Consider the following 19868-nt stretch of genomic DNA (forward strand, 5'->3'; position numbering starts at 1 on the left):
TTGGCACAACTACCTGTAGGCTCCTTCCGCAGTCAGAGGTATTTGCTCCTCCTGACGGTGGCTTAGTGAGGCTAATGCACTAAGTATTAGTGCAGATCTTTATGTGAATTGTCCTCTAAAACAATTTGTCTTGCTGTTAACTTCAAAAAGTCCACAGTAACATTATTTTCACTAGATTAAAATTAACTTCTATAGTTTCTCATTATTAGCAAAGAAGGAAAAGATATAGTAGATAGCAAAAGAAAATGGATAAGGTCAGATTTCAAAGCTCATGATTTATTTTTTCACATCATTGTGATTGGTTTTGGTTGGTTTTCTTGCTGAGCAACTGGAAACACAAGACTTGAATGCTGGATCGAGAGCAGTAATGGATCAAACTCACTCACATAATTCATGCCATTTTGATAGGTAGTCGCTGGCAAATCTCATCAGCATGAAGTTAGATTTTGAACTTGTTTATTTATTAGTTGGTAATGCCTTTTTTTTTTTTCTCTAGAAACGAGAGAAAATGTTCAGTAATGTGTGGTTATAACATGTCATAGCCTTCTGAAACCAAGGGTGGACAAGCGTTGTGAAGGTGTTTGGGTTTCCTTTTCTTCCTTTCAATGAAACATCATACTTCACAAAGGCTAGCAGCAGATATACCTTTGGTGTTGTACACACTGGTGCTCACAACTGCAATATTTACCTTGGTCTGGAAATTATGTTCCTCTTTGTCACAGTGATTTCAGCTTTCTTTGGTGTATGAGCCATATTTTACCTGCTGGCATAACTATGCATAACTCACCTACCAGTTCCCAGTAGCAGTCTGAACTTTCCTGTCCCTGCCTTGAAATGTGGGGGGTTTTGCTGAGGACTAAAATCCTTTAGTCCAACAAAATTCTTTGTGCTTGTTATAGGGTGACCAGGTGAAACCTGATGACCTGAGTGAGACAGAGTGATCTAATATCACCTTTGGGACTTGAAATTAAGACCACCTACAGGTGTAAACTGTTGCTGCTTCCTCACATGCCAGGAATTTATTCTGTTACTCAGAATTTTTTGATACCCAAATAATTGTTTTCTTGGGGCATTTCCTACAGAACCTTAATAACAAGTCTGCAGGTATTTCAACCAGGTGAGGTTTTTCAGAGTTCCCTTAGTTAAAAAACACTTCCTGTAACTGTAGAAAAATAAATAGAGGTGTCTAGTTTTAGTTCAGTCACCATGGGTATCTTGCCTGGTTTCCAGATGCTGCTCCAGAAAGGAGTGGGTCACGTGTGGGTTAGGTGAATAGCTCTCCAGGCTCAATTGCCTGCATTGGCTACAAATGTAATTTATTGCCTAAACACAGATGCTTTATCCCATTCGAGGTAACCTAGCATAGCCAACACATTTGCACAGACCTGTCTCTAATGCGTGATTCACAGGAGATCCACGCCATAATGAAGATGCAGCTGGTAGCCAGGAGGGTTATCTTAGAACAACATCTCGGATGGGACAAGGTGCCACTGCGTCAAGTCCATAATCAATATAATCAGTGGAGTTTAGAAAGCATCTCTTCTCTCCTAAAGGTGAATGATTTGTCCAGAACAATGACCTTTTGGCTCCAATTACTATTTAATGGTGTAATGCCATGTGAGAACACAGACACCCACAAGAGCTGGCAGCTCTGACACAGGAGGTTCAGGATATAAATGCCTTTCTCAGGCAGGCATCTGGACAGCAGGTAGAATACCTCCCCTAAAATGACATTAGATACCTATGTATAAGCAACTGAATCTTGCCAAAAATCTGCATTCACAATAGTGGGGATTTAGACCCACATATAGATCCAGCTCACATACAGACAGACATCTCGATGTGCCTTAATCTGCGATTTGAATCACATGGCAAATGATGGAAAATTTACCTGCTCTTTCAGGGGTTTTCTCTGTTGGCAAGCTTCCCTTAAAAGTGTGCAGTTTGTTTCCCATTTGAACTTGTCTGGCTTCAGCTTTTACAAACGGTTTTCATTTTGTCTTTTTTTTCACCTAGACTGTAGAACACATTGTTAGCCAATACTGCGTGCCTGTAAAGGTGCATTGGCATTATAATCAAATCAGCTGTCAATCTCTTTTCACAGACTGAGTAGATTAGGCTTTAAGCAAATAAATTATTTTCTACAGTCCTCACTTCTTTCTTCATAACTCTTGTAAAATACAAGAACTATAGGCAGGAATATAGTGCTTTGTTGACATAAAGGGCTCTCCACTGCATGATCAATAGAACAGAGAGCTGACCGGAAGAAGAAAACAAAAAAAGGCAAGAACATATAGGAGACAATCAGTTCAAGTACTGGAGAAGAAATAGTCCAGACAGATAAGGAAATTAATCATGGGTGAGATAAACAGGCAGGACATAAACAGGGATCCCAAGACAACTGCAACAATAGAGCCAAAATTCTCCCCTGTGCAATGTTTGGAAGATAAGTGATTTCCATCAATGGCCCAGGAAAAAACCTAAGATGTAGCAGTATAAAAAGTCTGGTCTTTTCATCCTTCAGGACAAAAACTTCTGCCTAGGTGGTTAGGAGCGAAGAAAAGTTCGTTTCATTGTACTCCACTGATGCTCCCAAGAAGAATTTGCATCTGGATTAGGGGAGTCTCAAGTGGTCCATATGCTGATTCTGGGAGTATTCCTAGGTTTTTTGTTTTCCAGACCTTATTAAAACCCCTTAGATGAAGCTTTTAGCACCAGACATCCATAGGTCAGTCCTAGCTCTGCTTAGCTGAGCTGTGGCTGTAATAATACCAGAGGCTTTATGCTGAGTATACAGAAGCATCCTGTTGCAGAAGAATTGAGGATGAAACTCTTTTTTCTGTAAGGAAATAGTGAACATATGCAGCTTTCACCTGCTGCCATTCCCTTTCCTCTGCTTCTGCTTTGGATGAGCTGTAGAAGAAGAGACTGTACGCTGAAGGAGACAAAAAGGAAATCATCTTCCAAGAAGTTAGAGGGCAATGGCCAAGGCAGACGCAGAAACTAAGACAGACACAGAAACTAAGAAGAATTGTCTAAGGAAGCAGGCTGGGGCAGGAAGGAAAGCATGAGATGGGAATGATTATCCATGAGTCGAGAGAGACAACCGACAAGCAAAAATATCTACTCAGAGCAGGAAGGGAAGCTTTTCAGTCAGATAGTTTTGTTTTGTTGTTTGGGGTTTTATTGATTTTGGGTTTTTGGGGGGGTTTTTGGTTTTGTTTTTTTTTTTAAAGAGCTCTAGTTTGAGGGAAGAGGGAGTCAGGAAGATAGCAGGAATAGATGTGCCCTCCAAGACTATACTCCACCACCCGCTCTGAGGAGCTCCACCTTCAACATTATGTTTCATTGTTCTCTTTAAGTTGTTCTTAGAGCTTGGGTGACGAGCAGTTTGGTACTATTTCCAAGAAGAATGGAGGGATACTCTACCTCTTAGAAACTCTCCTGTCTTATGGCATTTTTCTTCTTTCAGTCCTAGTAAAGTCCTCCCTGTTCATTGACAGAAATGTCTGTTAATAAAAATACCTAAAGTGCGTGCTACACAATTAATAGAGACAGGTAGAACACAACGTTCATCCTGAAAGACAATCCAGACATTGCAGACCATCCATTCTTTTGTTCTTTTTATCTGCTTTTTCCTCTCACCAACCTGAGCTGCAACACTTCAGTAGAAGCCTGGGAGTATGATGGTCATCAGAGATGAAGCAATCAAAAATGTGTTTAATTTATCTATTTTTTAACTAAGATAGTAATAAGAACATTAAACTCTCCAGTTTCTTTTGTATAGAAATCTGCCAGGCCCACAAAAATAATCAACAGTGTTAAAGGAACAGATGGCAACCATAATATATCCAGCAGTCCAGATGCAAGGAATTCTGTAACATTCTTATTTCATTTTATAAGGCCACAAAAGCCCTCTATAAAATCAATCTTTATTTTTCCACACTGAAGCCAAATAATGCATAAATAGCTTGAGATGTATCAAGAGACACGAGGAATATGGGGTTTCTTTCTCTTTATAAAAAAGTGCTGGTTTATCCCATGGATGCTCAAATGGGTCCCAATCAGAACCTGAGATAATGTCCTGCTGTGACAGGCAGAAGGTTGCTGAATGTGAGAGTTGTGATATATGTTGTGGGAGATATCCAGGCATTGTGTCTAGCGGAAACTTTAGATGAATAGTGTCCAGTTGGTCCTGATTAGGTCACACTGCCCAGAATAACAATGGAGAGAGGAACTTGGTTGCAGGTCACTGGGTCTTCTGCAGGTATAAAGGCCAGGTGAAAGATCATCATGATGGTTCCTGTCACGCTTCTGTTACTTTTATGTAAGTGTGCATGGCTAGGAAGCTTATTTACCTCTGTCATGGAAAAACATAAGCTATTGACCATGAATAGTCATGATAAATCAAGATAGAAAGCTAAAATTAAAATAAAGTACTTGCTAAAAATCCAGAAAAAGAAATCTTATATCATGAAAAATAAAAGTGGCTATTCTGAATCTGACCCAACTCTCATAGTCTGTCGTCCTGATACCACCAGTGACATGCAGCAAATTGTTTAGGAAAGAGTATAAAGAACAAGACACACGTGGAATGATAACTTCCTCCAGGACACTCCTTCCTTACACACATGGATGCAGACTTGAGTGCAGATGGAGCTTCTGGGAATTTGTTGCTGAATCATAACAGCTACTAGAGTCCATCAGCCTGTATGGGTATTTAAAATAGATGGTTTAGGCTTTTGTTTCTTTGGGGTTTTTGTTTGTTTGTTTGGGGTTTTTTTTAATTATTATTCTTCTTTGCAATCACTTTTAGTGTTTCCTATTTTCAAGAGTTTCTTCTATCACTGTAAAAGTCCACTGCCTTATTTCTTACCTCCTTGTCCAGAGTATTTAGTAATATGCTGAATAGTACCTGTTACAAATTTGGTCTTTTTTGCACTTTGCTAGCGATTCCGATCTTTTATCCACAAATTATTCCTTTCGTTATGAATATTCCATTTTAAGGATAGTGTTTTTCTCTTCATTACTTGCTATAATCAAACAAACTGAAATTAGCTGACATTTCAGAGCAAAAATCTGGATTTGCCTCCTCTATTCAGTTGTTTCAGATTTAGTGCATTTTTGGTAAATACTGATGCCTCCCATGGGATAGTTTTAGCTGCTTTATTTAAAGGACGATGCTGAAGAACTATTTATTTTGGAAATTTGTTATCTTCTGTTACTGCAGACTCTGAACAAGGAACACATAGTTTTCATAGACTCGTGCATGAGATGGGATGGAGATGATGAGGAATGGAGAGGTACAACGTGAGACAGCAGTGTCTTGGCTTTACTGCTCCAGCAGCTGTTGGGAAACCTAAGTGGATCGGAAAAGTCAGATAAAGAAAAATATTGGAGGAAAGCACTATCCGTGTATTATGAATAATTATATATTTGAATTAAGAGAGTCTTAATTCTGAGGCATCATTACTCACAGTTCGGATGGAGCCAGAGCCCTGTTGGTGACTCGCAATTTGTTTTTCCTGTGCTATCTGGGAAGCTGACACGTAGCACAAGCTGTACAGATCTCTAGCTTTCACTGCTCTGGCCTTTCCAGCGTGTTATCACGAAGCACATGTGAGCTCGGTAGCTGGTTTCCCGAAATGCGTGGCAACGTGCCATGCACCTGAGAGGAGAATGGCCCTGAACATTTAATGAGAGTTTCAGTTACTAGAAGGCAGTGAAAAATATCCCTAGAAATCCCAATAAGTGTTTTATCAGAGAAATGAGAGGCTGGTGAAAGGGGAGTCAGGATGGGATTGGGAGAGAGAAATCTGTAGATAGAAAGAGTAATAGGGAAAGAAAGAAAAATATAAAGGGAAGGAGGACTGAAGTAATAAAAATTCATCATCCTTCAGTTTGCACTTAATATCCAAGGCATTATGGTAAAGGATATATTAGGAAACTTGGAGCTGAAAGGAGAGAAAAAGCAGTATTTTAACCTGCCCTTTTCCTTCATGCATCACAAATGGAGTGCATGGAAAGACTGACTGATACAATGTATTTATAGTTTGTACTGATTTATTTTTGAAATTCTTGTAGTATTTATGAGCCCTGTTTATCAGAGCTCAGGATAACTTTACTGCCAAGACAAACTTTCCAGTCCCTTTCTGAGTCCTGATAGGCTCCTCATCTCGATGTTCCTCTTTGACGATGAGTTTCCGAAGGCAGTGGTGGAAGGTGAGTAAAGGCTTATGCTCATATTGCTTTTGGTAGAGACCACACTCAGATTCAAAAACTTTAGAGCAGCCTGCCAGAGGCTCTAGCGTTATCACTTACAGGCTTTCTGGCTCTTGGTGGGATTACTGAGAGGATTACTGGTGACCAAGTCTTGGAGCTTTGCTGGCTTAATGTGTGATGTGTGTTCAGGAAGGCTGGAGACTTAAGAGACATGGGTGCTAGGACATGTAGGGCTTCTGGGCACATGGGATCTGTCTCCAGGGAGTATTCGAGCACCGTTTAGGTATCTCAAATCCTATTGATGTTGTATTTCTTTCCCCATCTTCCTTTGTCTTGATGTTAGTTTTTTAATGTTGCTGCTTACTTTTTTTTAAATCCATCACTAGAATTGCAACAAAATGATTCCATGACTCAAGAAATTATGAGTACAGGCCAAGTCTTATATGAGAGTCTTCAGTTTTGATTCAAGGCAATAATTATTGAAAAATGTTACTAAGTGGTCAATTCTTATGAATGAATGCCCCAGCTATGTTGACCTGAACTCAAGTTCCTTTCCACCAGTGAGTTTTGCCTTTGATCCGTGAGGAAATGTGTAATGGGAAGGGAAAGAAATGGAAAGAAATAAAGTGAGGACGGATAAGAACAGACTTTAATAAACAACAGCAAGGATAATGGGTGAGTCTCTGTTAGTAGGACACTTGGAGTTGTCCATGCCTAATCTGTTCTTCCTGTTATGAAGTAGGAAGATTGAACAGCAGTGTAACCAGAAACTACAAGAGATATGTTTTCTACATAGTGCTGCTTCTAAAGATAACAGGTCAAACCTCCCATGAGTGAACATGAACCAAAGTGGAATAAAGTTGGCAGGATCTGATTCAACGCCAGGGAGTGTCTCTTTTTGTGTTTACCTTTTTTTTTTTTTTTTTTATTTCCCTCAGACATAGTAGGCTTTTTCATGGCTGATTTTCAACTGGGGAGTCACCCACACTCAAAAGAAGTGTCTTGCCAACGGGCCTCAGGTGTGCTCCAGTGAAAGCAGGACCATAAAAGTGGTAGTGAGGGATGTGAAGACAGCTCCAAGCCCTAAATTTATATCTCCCACGCTGATACAGTGCATCTGTTTTCTATTTGGGCTTGCACGCATGTGTTTTTTTAAGTTGACATTTTAGAAAAATTGGAACATTTTGTCATTTCCCTCCGTACAGATGTACAGGCGGGAGAGGTCTGTTCAACTGGGAACTTGTGCTCAGCTAGAAGAGGAGAATTTTCTCCATATTAAAGGGTCACATTAAGGTAACCTGAACCTGTGCTTGGAGTCCTTGCTCTCAGAGACAGAGGGCAGGCTTGAATCTCAGCTGCTGTTTAAGAGAAAGGGGGGGAAAAAAATCCTTCTTGCCTATACAACTTCAGTGAATGGCTTGAAAGGCAAATCAGTTGACTGCCAGAGTTTGCAGAGAGCCTTAATGGAGAGCAACTAAGGCTCTGAGTACTCCCTCTCACCTGTGAAACTTCATCTCTTAGGCAGAATATCCCAAGCTGGCTTAATCTGATTTGCCTTCTTGTAGTACAAAGAGCATCTCCACCAGTGTCTGCAAGTGGCCAAGAAGTGGTGGAAGGAATGTCAGCAGCTGAAATACAGGCTGCCAGCACTTGAGATGAAGGACAAGCATTATTAACTGATAGTCCGAAGAGGTGGTAATCATCAGGCACTCAAGCAGTTGCCCACTTTGCCTACTGGGTTCTCCTTTTCTTTCCTGCCTTGACTTGCTAGCACACCGAGAGATGACTTTTCACAGGGGAAATAACAGAAATGGGAAAAAAAGGTCTCAAAAAATAACACCTTTCATGTCAACATTAAGGAGTGGTGAAAAAGAAATGAAAGTCAACTTTCAGTAAAGATCAGTGAATTGTTTGCTCTCCGCTCTGTCCTTAACCCCAAGAGGATTTTTTAAAACATTCTTTTCTCTGAAGCAGATGGTTATTGATTCCTTTTCTCCTACCTTCTCCTCTGGACCTTCAGACTGCTAATGCCTAACAGTACAAATGGGCTCTTGCCTGCCCTCAGCACATTGACATCTTTATCACAGCCAGGACCTTCAGGCTGTGATGAATACAGTAAAGGAAATTATAATAATAGGATAAGCCTGAATTTTCACTAGTTCAGCATTCAGTTCATGGGGTCACCTTGTTACGAAGGTTTCTGAAGCATCCGTAGATTCACAAGCACGTCTCTCCTGAGATCTATGTAGCTCTTCATGTTCCCATATAAAATAAATTGAACTCTATGCAATTTACAAGCAATAAGGTTTTTAGTATGAGACTGATCATATAAAATACGTGATGAGTTCATGCTTATTTCCCATGTTGCATTAATTAGTTGGGTTAACACCATCATTTCTGCAGCTGCTGTTCCTTGTGTCATACCCTCTGCACACCAGCAATGGCAACCTTGAAGTATTCCTGTGCCTTTAGAGTTGGGTTACAGGGCATTCCAGTGATATTTCACATAAGTTTTTTGGTTGTTTTTTTTTTTTTGTGGCTAGGCCTGACAAGATCACATATTTCAGTGACAGCCTCTCCTTGTCAATGGGTTCACAGTCTGCACTGATTACTGTAAAATCCCCTTCATGCTTGCCATTTCAAACTGGATTAAATTTGGAATTAAGCGAAATTTCAACTGGCCTGGACACTCTCCTGTGCAAGGAAAATGCTCTTAAAAGAAGCAATTAGGAATAACAGTTTGTCTACTAAATTTTCCAGACATGTTACTCTCAGGTCGGAGGGGATGGTAACCTCCACCCCTCAAAAAGCAGAGTTTTTTAGCTCGAGGAAAGCATCTTTCCTAATCAGGCAACACTGAAGCAGAATGAATAGCTTGCCGACACATATCAATAGCTTCTGCCAAATTATACATGATTTAAGGCAACTAATGCACTGTGTGATGATAGCTGAAGGCAGGCATATCCCAAAAGATATATTGCTTACCACCTGCCTGGACAAGAAGTACAAATATTATTACATACAATTTGGGGCAGCTCTGCGCTTTTAAAATTCTGACATATGAGTTTTGGTTGAGTTGTTAAGATATTTTCCATAAGATGCTGTTCTTATTTTGTCACGCTGTTAAAAACAAAACTTAAGTCCTTATTTCAGAGGTGATCTGTATGGAAAATAAATGAATAAATAATAAGCTAATAGCAGCAGCAAGAAGATTAGTACTAATAGCTTAATAAAAACTCCTGGGTTTTTTTATATTATTTTAAAGCAAAACAGCCTAAAAAAGAAATATTTCTCCTTGCTTTGAATGAAATAAAAACTTGATTTAAAGCTAGAATAAATATTTGAAATTAGCAGAACCTAGTAAAACTTATGTACTGGTGATTGATAGAAGATGTTTTTAGGATAGTAATTTACATCATTAAGTATCTATCAAAGAAAATAAATGCTGGGTTTTCTTATACATGAAAATAAAAGGGTTTGAGGAAAACTGGGTTTTTTTCTAATTAGAAGAGCAACAGTTTGTCATCTAAAATATTTCAGATGTGTCCTTCCCAAATCCTACAGTACTCCCGGCAAAAAGAAACAGTTGAAATGGTGTCCATACCCACTCATCAGAAAGGCTGTATGCACCAGATATTACCAACCAGCTGCTGGATCCAGACTTTCTTTACATTGCACTGTATATACAACTGGATTGCCTTTAGCAGAGGCAGGTGACAAGTGACAAGTCTTTTACTTTGTTAAGAATTTCATGAAACTGCAGAGGAAAAGATTTTGATGCGTACAAATACAATTGATTCCAGCAAGATAAAAAGTTAAAACAACAAAACCCAGATTAAACCCCAGAAGCTTTTTTTATTCTTATTTTTCTTTCTTTGAATTCATGCTTTTATCTGTATGATGATTTGTACAATAAAATAGAGGAAAAAAAGTCAAAATTATCTTTGAAATAATGGAAACTTTCACCATATGTCATGTCATGGAAAATTTTCAACCAGTTCCAACAATATCCATTTCATTTGGAGAGGGTTAGAAGTGTTGTGAGGAGATGGCAGCAAGTCCTTCTAATAGAGAGGACATCTACTGAAATTAGATCAACCATAACAGATGTGTGCTGAAAATATTCTTCCAAACCTCCAAACTGTTGGTTCAGAGCTTCTTGAGCAAATGATAATTTGGCAATGGAGCTGGAATTAGTGAAATATTTTGGCTTCCCCAGGATGAATATTTTTCACCCACCCCAGCTAAATTAGACACAACAAGGAAGAGGAGGAGTGGAAAAATCAATGGAGGAGTGGAGAACAATATTCTACTGTGAGAAATTAGTATGTGGAGATTAAATGACTTGTTTAAGGTCAGATAGAAAATGTATGGCCAAGGCCTTTGGGAGGTCCAGATCAAAGATTGAACTGATGTCTTATCCTTCATTCAAGGCCCTTGGGAGGTCTAGATCAAAGCTTGGACTGATGTCTTATCCTTCCTTTCTTCTTGTGTTTATATGTGAACTGAAGGTATTACCCAAAGGAAAGCAATCTTCACCATCAAGTAAAAAAAAGTCCTTTTTTCTTTCTCCTTCATAGCATAGAGCTAATGAACTGCTGTGAGCTAAATGGTGATGTGGGAATCTGGACACATGAGCTTTGCTCCTGCGCTGCCAACTGTTTGCAGAACAGGTCACCTCTTTGGTCTTTCTATTTCCGCCAAGTGGTCAGGAAAAGAGCAAAGGTATGTGGGTGTCCTACCTGGTAACTCTGGTGTCTATTCTGAACAACCACCTAAAATCTCTTCCTGCCCCTCATGTTCTTATTTCTTCTCATTCCTAGCTGCCTTTCTTGGGCAGAAGAGAAGCAATTGCAGAGTTATCTGGAGCAGTGCCAGAAGGTAGCCTTGCAGATGGACCTCACACTAAACATGTATATATATATATATACAGTTACATACGTTCTCACATTAAAAAAACCACAACAAATTAGTCCCAAAGTTTCAGGCTATTCACTTCTATGCAGTAGTTCTCAGATGTCATTGTGAAAAACCTGGACCTTGATGAGTGCCAGAAAAAGGCATGAGCACTAGAAATCATAAGAGATACAAATCTTTCCTTCTTGAGAGAAGGGGAAAGATTTTTGTCCAGACGATGATTTCAAACAAGCCAGGAAAAATACTCTTCACAGTGTCTCCCAATAAGCACCCACAGAGATGTCCTTGGGATCACCTCACTTGGGTAGACGAGCTGCAGCTACTTGTCTCTCTGGGTTGGGGAGATGCTGATGCCATAAATCCATCACCAGATGTTTTGATCCCTCCTTAATTCCTCCTGCATGCAAGCTCTCCTTGAAATAAGGCCAGCTGCTGGCAGGGGTACTTCCTCCTGATGGACCCTCTTATCTTCCCCAGATTTCACAGGTTTTGCCAAGATGAGCAGAGAGGGGGGAAAAAAAAAGAAGTGAGGAAGGAAAAAACCCCTCAGTATTTCTCATATAAAACAGTCTGTGAACTTCAGAAACTCTTTAGATGTCTATTTGCAACTGAGAACAGAAAACAATCTGGTTTCCTATAACACACTAATTTCAACATGTACTAAGCAGGGTAAAAATTATTCATTAAGCATTAGGGGAAAAAAAGAAAAAGAAAAAGAAAAAAAAGAAAAAGAAAAAGAAAAAGAAAAAGAAAAAGAAAAAGAAAAAGAAAAAGAAAAAGAAAAAGAAAAAGAAAAAGAAAAAGAAAAAGAAAAGAAAAAGAAAAAGAAAAAGAAAAAGAAAAAGAAAAAGAAAAAGAAAAAGAAAAAGAAAAAAGAAAAAGAAGAAGAAAAAGAAGAAGAAAAAGAAAAAGAAGAAAAAGAAGAAGAAAAAGAAAAAGAAAAAGAAAAAGAAAAAGAAAAAGAAAAAGAAAAAGAAAAAGAAAAAGAAAAAGAAAAAGAAAAAGAAAAAGAAAAAGAAAAAGAAAGAAAAAGAAAAAAAAGAAAAAGAAAAAGAAAAAAGAAAAAGAAAAAGAAAAAGAAAAAGAAAAAGAAAAAGAAAAGAAAAAGAAAAAGAAAAAGAAAAAAAGAAAAAGAAAAAGAAGAAGAAGAAGAAAAAGAAAAAGAAAAAGAAAAAGAAAAAGAAAAAGAAAAAGAAAAAGAAGAAGAAAAAGAAAAAGAAAAAGAAAAAGAAAAAGAAAAAGAAAAAAGAAAAAGAAGAAGAAAAAGAAAAAGAAAAAGAAAAAGAAAAAGAAAAAGAAAAAGAAAAAGAAAAAGAAAAAGAAAAAGAAAAAGAAAAAGAAAAAGAAAAAGAAAAAGAAAAAGAAAAAGAAAAAGAAAAAAGAAAAAGAAGAAGAAGAAGAAAAAGAAGAAGAAGAAGAAAAAGAAGAAGAAGAAGAAAAAGAAGAAGAAAAAAGAAAAAGAAAAAGAAAAAGAAAAAAGAGAAAAAGAGAGAAAAAGAGAAAAAGAAAAAGAAGAAAAAGAAAGAAAAAGGCAGAGAGATATGAAAGGCTTACATAGGAACAGGTCCCATCTAATTTCTAACAGCCGACAGGAGACCAGTTGCAAGTATTGGGGATTCACTTCTGGTTTGGTTGCAAATGTAGGTTATGTTGGCATGGTGTTTTGAAAACAGGTGTGAGCAAGCTCCGTCCCACCTCCAGATCCTGTGTAGACAGACTATGTAGACACTTCAACGGTGCTGAAGGTTTTATTAAGTATCCTTTGGCTTTTCAGCACAGATCCTGTGGATAGACCTGAGTTCATGGCCAACTGGTTTAGAACATGGGCAGAGGAATTACATGTTTTGACTGGACAGGCATCCCCTTGGGGATTCTGGATGGCTCCAAGCACAGTGTTGATGAGCCATAAAAGTATGTAAAACATTGAAGGGAAAAAAAAACCAAACCAAACCAAACCAAAACCCCCAACACCCCCCCCCCAAAAAAAAAAGAAAAAACCAAACAAAAAAACCAACAAATTGGGACTCATGTTCCATTACTGACCTTGCCAATGATTCATAGTATGACCTTGGCCAACTCATCTAATCTTGTTACGCTGGCATAATTAACTAAAAATGAGTCCTTTCCCAAACGTCTCATCCCAGGAAGAAGAATTAGTCTTCAGGGTCCCTGTGGCTGTTCCCTGTCAAGAACAATGGCTAATCCTGATTTTGAAACTGCAGTAGCTCTTGAATCACATTGGGACTGCAGAAGATTTACAGAATGGACCAGCTCATATTCAGTAAAGCTGAGTTATGGCAGGAATGGCTGGAGAGAAGAGTTCCTGTTGTAATCGAGGGATTAGAGATCTTCTCTTACTAAAGAAAAGTTATGGGGCTTTGGCTTATTCAGCCTAGCAAAGTAAAAGCAGCAAGGAGAAATGTGGCTGAACTTCAAGGAACTAGATGAATTACCAAAGTAATACAATATTTCTGACATGGAAAAAAAGGAGTTGGAAAGGAGAAAGAGGCCCTTGATAAGAGTAACAGAACAGAAGATCCAAGCGCTTAGGTAACTGGACAATGGAGCATTCTAAGTTTGTAAGTGGAATCATTTGTGGAGGGCATCTTGGGGGGAGCTTGGTGGTCAGTGAGTTACCTTCAGACCCTCAGCTTCTCTCATATAATCCATGGGCAAGGCTCATTGGGTGTTTAACTACCCAATAGTTTGACATCACTGGCATTACACTAACAGAAGTATTACTCCACACTGTAGGGTATGGTATACGGGCGAGGTAGAGAGAGAAACAGGGTCATACAATTATACCCTGGGTTAGCTCATTCTGGTGCCAGAGGACACACAGGAATGCCAAAATGGTGAGTCAAGCCCCTTGAAAATCAAAACCCTGGCAGAGAGTAAGGCATTAAATGAGAACCACCTCTCCCTCAATGGATTCAAACTACAAAGTGTTCAGTCTCTCAATTGTCCCAGGGGATAGTTTGAACCAAAGCCCCAAATCTTAGCATTGACTTTGGATAATGGCAGAGCGGAAACTGAACTTAGCCCAGTTCTGTAGCTGAGAGGGATAAAGTCTGTAGCTCCAGGACTTGGACTGAAGCGTGTGTACTGGGTTATAAGAACCTTGCTGTTCGCAGATCCTGCAAGCTGAGGTGCAGTACATATTGAACACTCCTTGCCCCAATCCCTCCTCACCTCCCTTACATCTGCCCATGGTCTCTGGCTTGTTTAGTCTAGACTATACAATCTCATTAAGTTTCCTAATTCCTGATCTCTTGCTAAAATCAAATTGGATAAGATTACATGCCAGATAAGGCAGAAAATTCCACCAAAGCCCAATGACATGATCTTATCAAACGATGACTTTAATTCCTATCTCTGCTAATTAGAATAGCATATTATGTGGAATCCGATGAAGGCAAATTCCATTAATTTCTCCCCTGTCTCCTGATTTCCCACTTGTCTGCTGTCAAGGATTTTCAGTGAATTAGATGGTTGAGGGCAAAACTAGCATATTAAAGGAATCCATCCTCTTCTGCAAGGACCTTTTTTGCTTCATTCCCCTGTATCTCTATGTGGGATAGAAGGGGCTTGGAACTCTTCCAGATGCTCAGCTTCTGAAGGATGACATTGCCTCCTTGATTTCACCTCCTGGCAACCTACACTGAAAAAACAGGATTTTCTAAGAAATTTTTGCTCTGTGCTGAAATGAAGATGGCTTTAGGGTAGAGTAAGGCAGGTGGTGTAAACCATGAGGTACAGTGCAGGGATGACATCAGCAAGCCATTTGCTACTCTTCCTCCTCCAGTGAGCTAAAAAAAACCATGACGTGCAATCTAGACAGGCAAATATATTCACTTCCCCGTATCCCGTGTTGCGAGAGCCAAGTCCATCTGTGGTTAAACAGTGACCTGTTCAAGCACTTCTCACACAAACACCAAGGATGAAATAGGACCATGTTCAGTCCCAGGGGAAAGGGATTGGTTTATATTGTGGCTGAAGGTGATAAACAAACTCCTCTTTCCCCTGCTAGCTGTGAATCAGCTGTAACTGTGCAGAAGTAAACACCTGCTTGAAGGGTAAAGGTTAGGAGCCAGCTGTCCTGGCTGCTGCTCAAGCTGGGAGCAAAGCAGGCTGCAAGGATTCAAGCATTTGCTTGAGACCGTTTGCTCCCAGAGCGTTGGGAGAGATCAGAGGAGCGCAGAGAGCAGAGGAGTGCTTGGAGACACTTTAAACACTTCAAGAACTGTCAAGGCTCAACATCTTCAACGCTAAGTAAATGAATATGTTTTATTTGCCTGTCACTGATGAGTAAGAAGGATTTTGTGTTGCAAAAAGAAAAGTTTGCTCGAGGGAGTTTTGTTTCTGCCTAACACTTATGGTTAATGACAGGTCTGACCAGGGGCCTAGGGATAAGCAGCCTCCTCTATTTGGAGCCTAAAAGAGGTTTCCTATGTGATCAGGTTTTAATGCAATCCTGCATGCCCATCTTCTAAAAAATTAGGGTCCTAATGACCATGTCTATGCTAATAAAAGTTAGAAAACAAGCTCAAACACCCACCTGCTGCTGTTTTGGTTCATAACCCTCTCCTTGACAAGGTCCAGACAGCTCAGCTCAGGACATCAAGCCCCGAGGACCATAAGCAAAATGAGCAATGCTACAACCTACAGTCCTCCAGTGCTTTGCATCCTCAGACACCCTCCTTTGCTCTCTTGTCACACCCCACAGGAAGGGAAACTTGTTTGTTCATTTTTTTTTCCCTGATTCTACTGTCAGACTTAGCAAAGTCTTCATGCTGTATCAGACACTTTGAACAAAAAAAAAAAAAAACAAACCCACCACGCTTGCAGAACAAGAAAGACTTAAATTGACAAGCAAAACATGAACCAAAGAAGACTCATAACCAAGTGCTATGTAATGTAGATGTGGCCAGTCTGTGCCTCATGGCCTCATGGGCAAACTTTGCTCCCTGCTCCTATTTAATTAGCAGAATAGACACTGCCAATGTCAGAGTTAAAAATGGAGCCATGGAAAATCATTAATCATTGTGAGACATTCAGGGGGTGGAAGAGTAGGTGGGTAGGTAGACCAACAGACAGGTAAGTAAACAAAGAGTATTATCATCAGAGTATCATTTCTCAGACTGATAACATCCGTGCTCCTACCTACTCTAAATATAGGAAGGTAAAGAAATGCCAGGGTTGCTTGGCTACTTGGAGGCGGGAACAGGATGGAGATAGTACTAATTAACTTCTCATTCCCTGGCAGTTCTGTATAAAATATAAACTCATCATTAACATCCTGCTGGTCCACAGATTCCTTTCCTTCTGAGAAAAAAAAAAAAAAAAAAAAAAAATCACAATCTCTTCCCACTCAGGGATTTAAGGATAGGCGTTGCAGTGAGAACCTCTGCAAAGCCCTAAAAACAAACAGATCATTTAGTCTAGTAGAAGTCTGAACAATGAAAAGCAAGATACCTCACCTGAATAAACAGTTACCACAATCTTTGCAATAGCCTGGGCTGGCCTTCATGCTAATTTATAAATTGGAAAAACCTGCAATTGATTCTACGTTTGTTACTGAGGAATAACTGCCGTGTGTACAGACAGCTTGGAGAGAAGGAAGGAAGGAGAGAATTGCAGCAAATAGGGCTTGCTTTGAGCTGCTACCAAAGATAAGAAGAGAACAGACAAAGCATTGACCTCTAGACAAAAGCTTCCCTTGCTGTTAACTGCTAATGCCATGCCCTCCAAGAATGATGACTGAGCAATTTTGCCTAGTGCCAAATTTGCATTCATTTTCATGCCTTTTCACACTCGAAGGTCAAGTTAGCTTTGGCTTCCTCTCCCCACTCATCTCCTGGGCACTGTCAGGGAACTTGAGCCCTTTTCCTTTCTGACCAATGGAATTCACTCTCACGCACTCTTCTCTTTGTGCAACCAGGTACAACTCTGATAAGGGCCTTCCAGCTCCCTTCTAGGAATCAGAACATCTCCATCTGGATAAGGTTGGCAGACTGTGTGGGTATAACTGTCTATGGTTGCTTACATCTTTACCGTGATATTTTCTGACCATTGAAGAGGCTGAACCTGGAGCTGGAAGAGAGTCAGCAGAAGGATATCTTTCGTTACCAATCAGGATATGAGGGCATGGATCTTCCAACAGTAAATGGTGATGTGTTTTTAGCTGGTCATTGAAAAGATAAGTTAAAAACTGCAAGACTGAGGTGCATTTTAAGTTCAGGATCCCTTTTCATTCTGGAATTTCATTTAATCCCCAGTGTACACCATAGAAGACTCCATCTGAGACAGTCACCCCAGACTCCCCTTTATAGTCAGTGGAGAGAAACAGGCACTTCCAAGGCACATGTCTTCAACCTTGTTTAAGCACCTGCCCAGAGGGCAACGAACCTGCCCTAGACTGCATTCACTACATCCCCATGCACTGGCAAGGGCAGCTGGGGTGACTAACTCCAGTGGAGGCTGCGCCACTCCGGATATATGCATTAAGTCAGATAAATTCCACCCTCACTCCATCACTAACTTCTGTCTGTGCACGCAACATCTTCAGCACAAGTCCCAGCAGCCCTGTGGAAACACACCTGGCCTTCCCTATTGACTGCATGACTGATGGACTGACACGATCTGGGTGTAGCATAGCATTTGGGTGAACTTCAGGAATGCACAAGATCAGAGCAAGGGAGGCGAGTGCTTCACCTCCATCAGTGCTCAGGGCTGGAAGGACGTAAGGAACTGCTGAGCACAGAATAGCTCGTCCCTGTGCTCCTTCCACTGAGCAAAGGTTTAAGACGACTGCTTGCAATCCGACAAAATGTTGCTTGTAGTGGCTGTGAGAAAACAACCTATATAACAACAGCTTTGTCCAAGACGCTGAGCATTAAATGAGAGCTGGACAAGCAGGAGAAATGAATGCACGGCACAAATTCTAAAAGGAGAGGGGTTGGGGTGCAGTGGTTTTAGTTAGCATGGATTGAAGGGTTAGAAATAGTAAGTATAGTATTTTTTTTTCTGTCACGTGGCAGTCTTCAGGAAGGGTTCTGGCAGAGCTCTCTCCTTGTGGCAGTCCCCATTTGTCTGAAATTTTCACACAAGAAGGTTTTCCTCCTTGGATAGGTGCATGGCTGGCTGGTAGGAATGAAAGAATGAAGTCATAAATGAGAAGCAGAGCCTCACTGCTTCCTCAGACTTACTCTTAAGCAGGAGTTCCCATCCTAACTCTCTTAGGATCTCCCCTTCTTTACTTGTCCTGTGTTTTTGGGAACAGCTATGAATGTCAAGTCCGGTGGAAATGGGCAAAATAGATTCACTAATACCAAACAGCTACATTGCATTGCTCTGATGTACCATGTGCAAAAATCAAAATCATTATAAATATTTATTTTTTTTTTAATCACTGAAATAGTGACATCAGTTTCTTTTTGGAGCTGTTTGGCATCCCTTTATGGAACAATTCTTAGGAAAGAAAAATTCCAAATGGAGTGTTAATGGCCACAGGAATGACAAAGATTTTTTTTTTGACTCTGCAAGCACACAAAACATGGAGAGTGAACCTACTGCTGGGTGTAAGCGCTGTGTAGCATTCCTGAAGGCAGAAAGCTTAGGAAGGAAGAGGGTGGGTTTTCAGTTTTTGAAGACCAATTCTAAATAAGTTAAAAATCCCTTATGTTTCACAGAGTAGATACTTAAGACTAAGGTACACAAAAGGGGTACTTTAGTGGATTTTATAATGCGTCAGATTGATTGGAGAAAATGAATATTTTTTAATCTGAATTTTGGTTGTAAAAAATTTAAATTTCACCTCCCCAACAAGAAACGAATGTACTTCATAAGGATCAGAGGAGACTGGACATATCATAGATCTTAAAAATAATTCTGAGGAAGAATTCACTTATTTTTGACATGAACATAGAGTTTTCTTAAACTTTGATTTGGTTTAGTGTAAGAGGCAATGGGCACAAACTGAAACAGGAAATTCCATTTAAGCATTAGTAAAAGCTTTTTTACTGTCAGTGTGATCAAACACTGGATCAGACAGAGAGGTTATGGAGTCCCTATCCTTGGAGAAATTCAAAAGTTGACTGGACAAGACCTTGAGCAACCTGCTCCAGCTCACTCTGAGCAAGGGATTGGACTAAACAATCTCCAGAAGTCCACCCCAGCCTCAAAGTCTTGGTGGTGTGTGAGCTCAGGACAATCCCCTTGCTACAAGAATCACCTGCTGACCTCCCTCATGATTGTGCTTCCAGTTATTCGACAGCCCTGTGATACAGGGTGGTTATGTCCATTCTCACATGGGAAGGAAACTGAGGCACTGTGCTGCAGATGTGCTCAAGTTCTCCTACGGGGTCAGCGGCAGAGCTCCCTTTTGCCAATCTTCCCTGATCCACCTCCCCACCAAATGTCCCTGGATAAGGCATAAAAATGAGGAATAAGCTGGGTAGAGCTGAAGATACCTGGTCCTGAAAAAGGGCATTTCTTGTCCTTAGGACCAACTGTGCTGTGAATGGGTTAGGAACAGAGGGAGCTAACTCAGAAATCCTAGGCATTTCAGCAGGAGGGGAAGGGTAGCAGTAGGGGAAGCAAGCCAGCAGAGACATGCCTTGGCCAAGCATGTAGAGAAGGGGAAAAAGAGGAGACAGAAATGACAAAGGTTTGGAAGGTGGTGGGGGGATACATAGAGAGAAGACAACTGCTGAGCTAATGCAGCAGGT

General features: G+C 40.1%; 1 long non-coding RNA gene across 1 annotated transcript; it reads left to right on the top strand.

Annotated features, from left to right (window-relative positions):
* The first annotated feature begins 6170 nt into the window (after positions 1-6170).
* Positions 6171-11239, top strand: LOC129203383 (uncharacterized). Its single transcript, XR_008576008.1, has 3 exons — positions 6171-6222; positions 10803-10947; positions 11046-11239. It is a non-coding gene; the product is annotated as an uncharacterized LOC129203383 (long non-coding RNA).
* Positions 11240-19868: the final 8629 nt, after the last annotated feature.

This window comes from Grus americana, chromosome 2, assembly GCF_028858705.1.
Source record: "Grus americana isolate bGruAme1 chromosome 2, bGruAme1.mat, whole genome shotgun sequence".
Lineage (NCBI taxonomy): Eukaryota > Metazoa > Chordata > Aves > Gruiformes > Gruidae > Grus > Grus americana.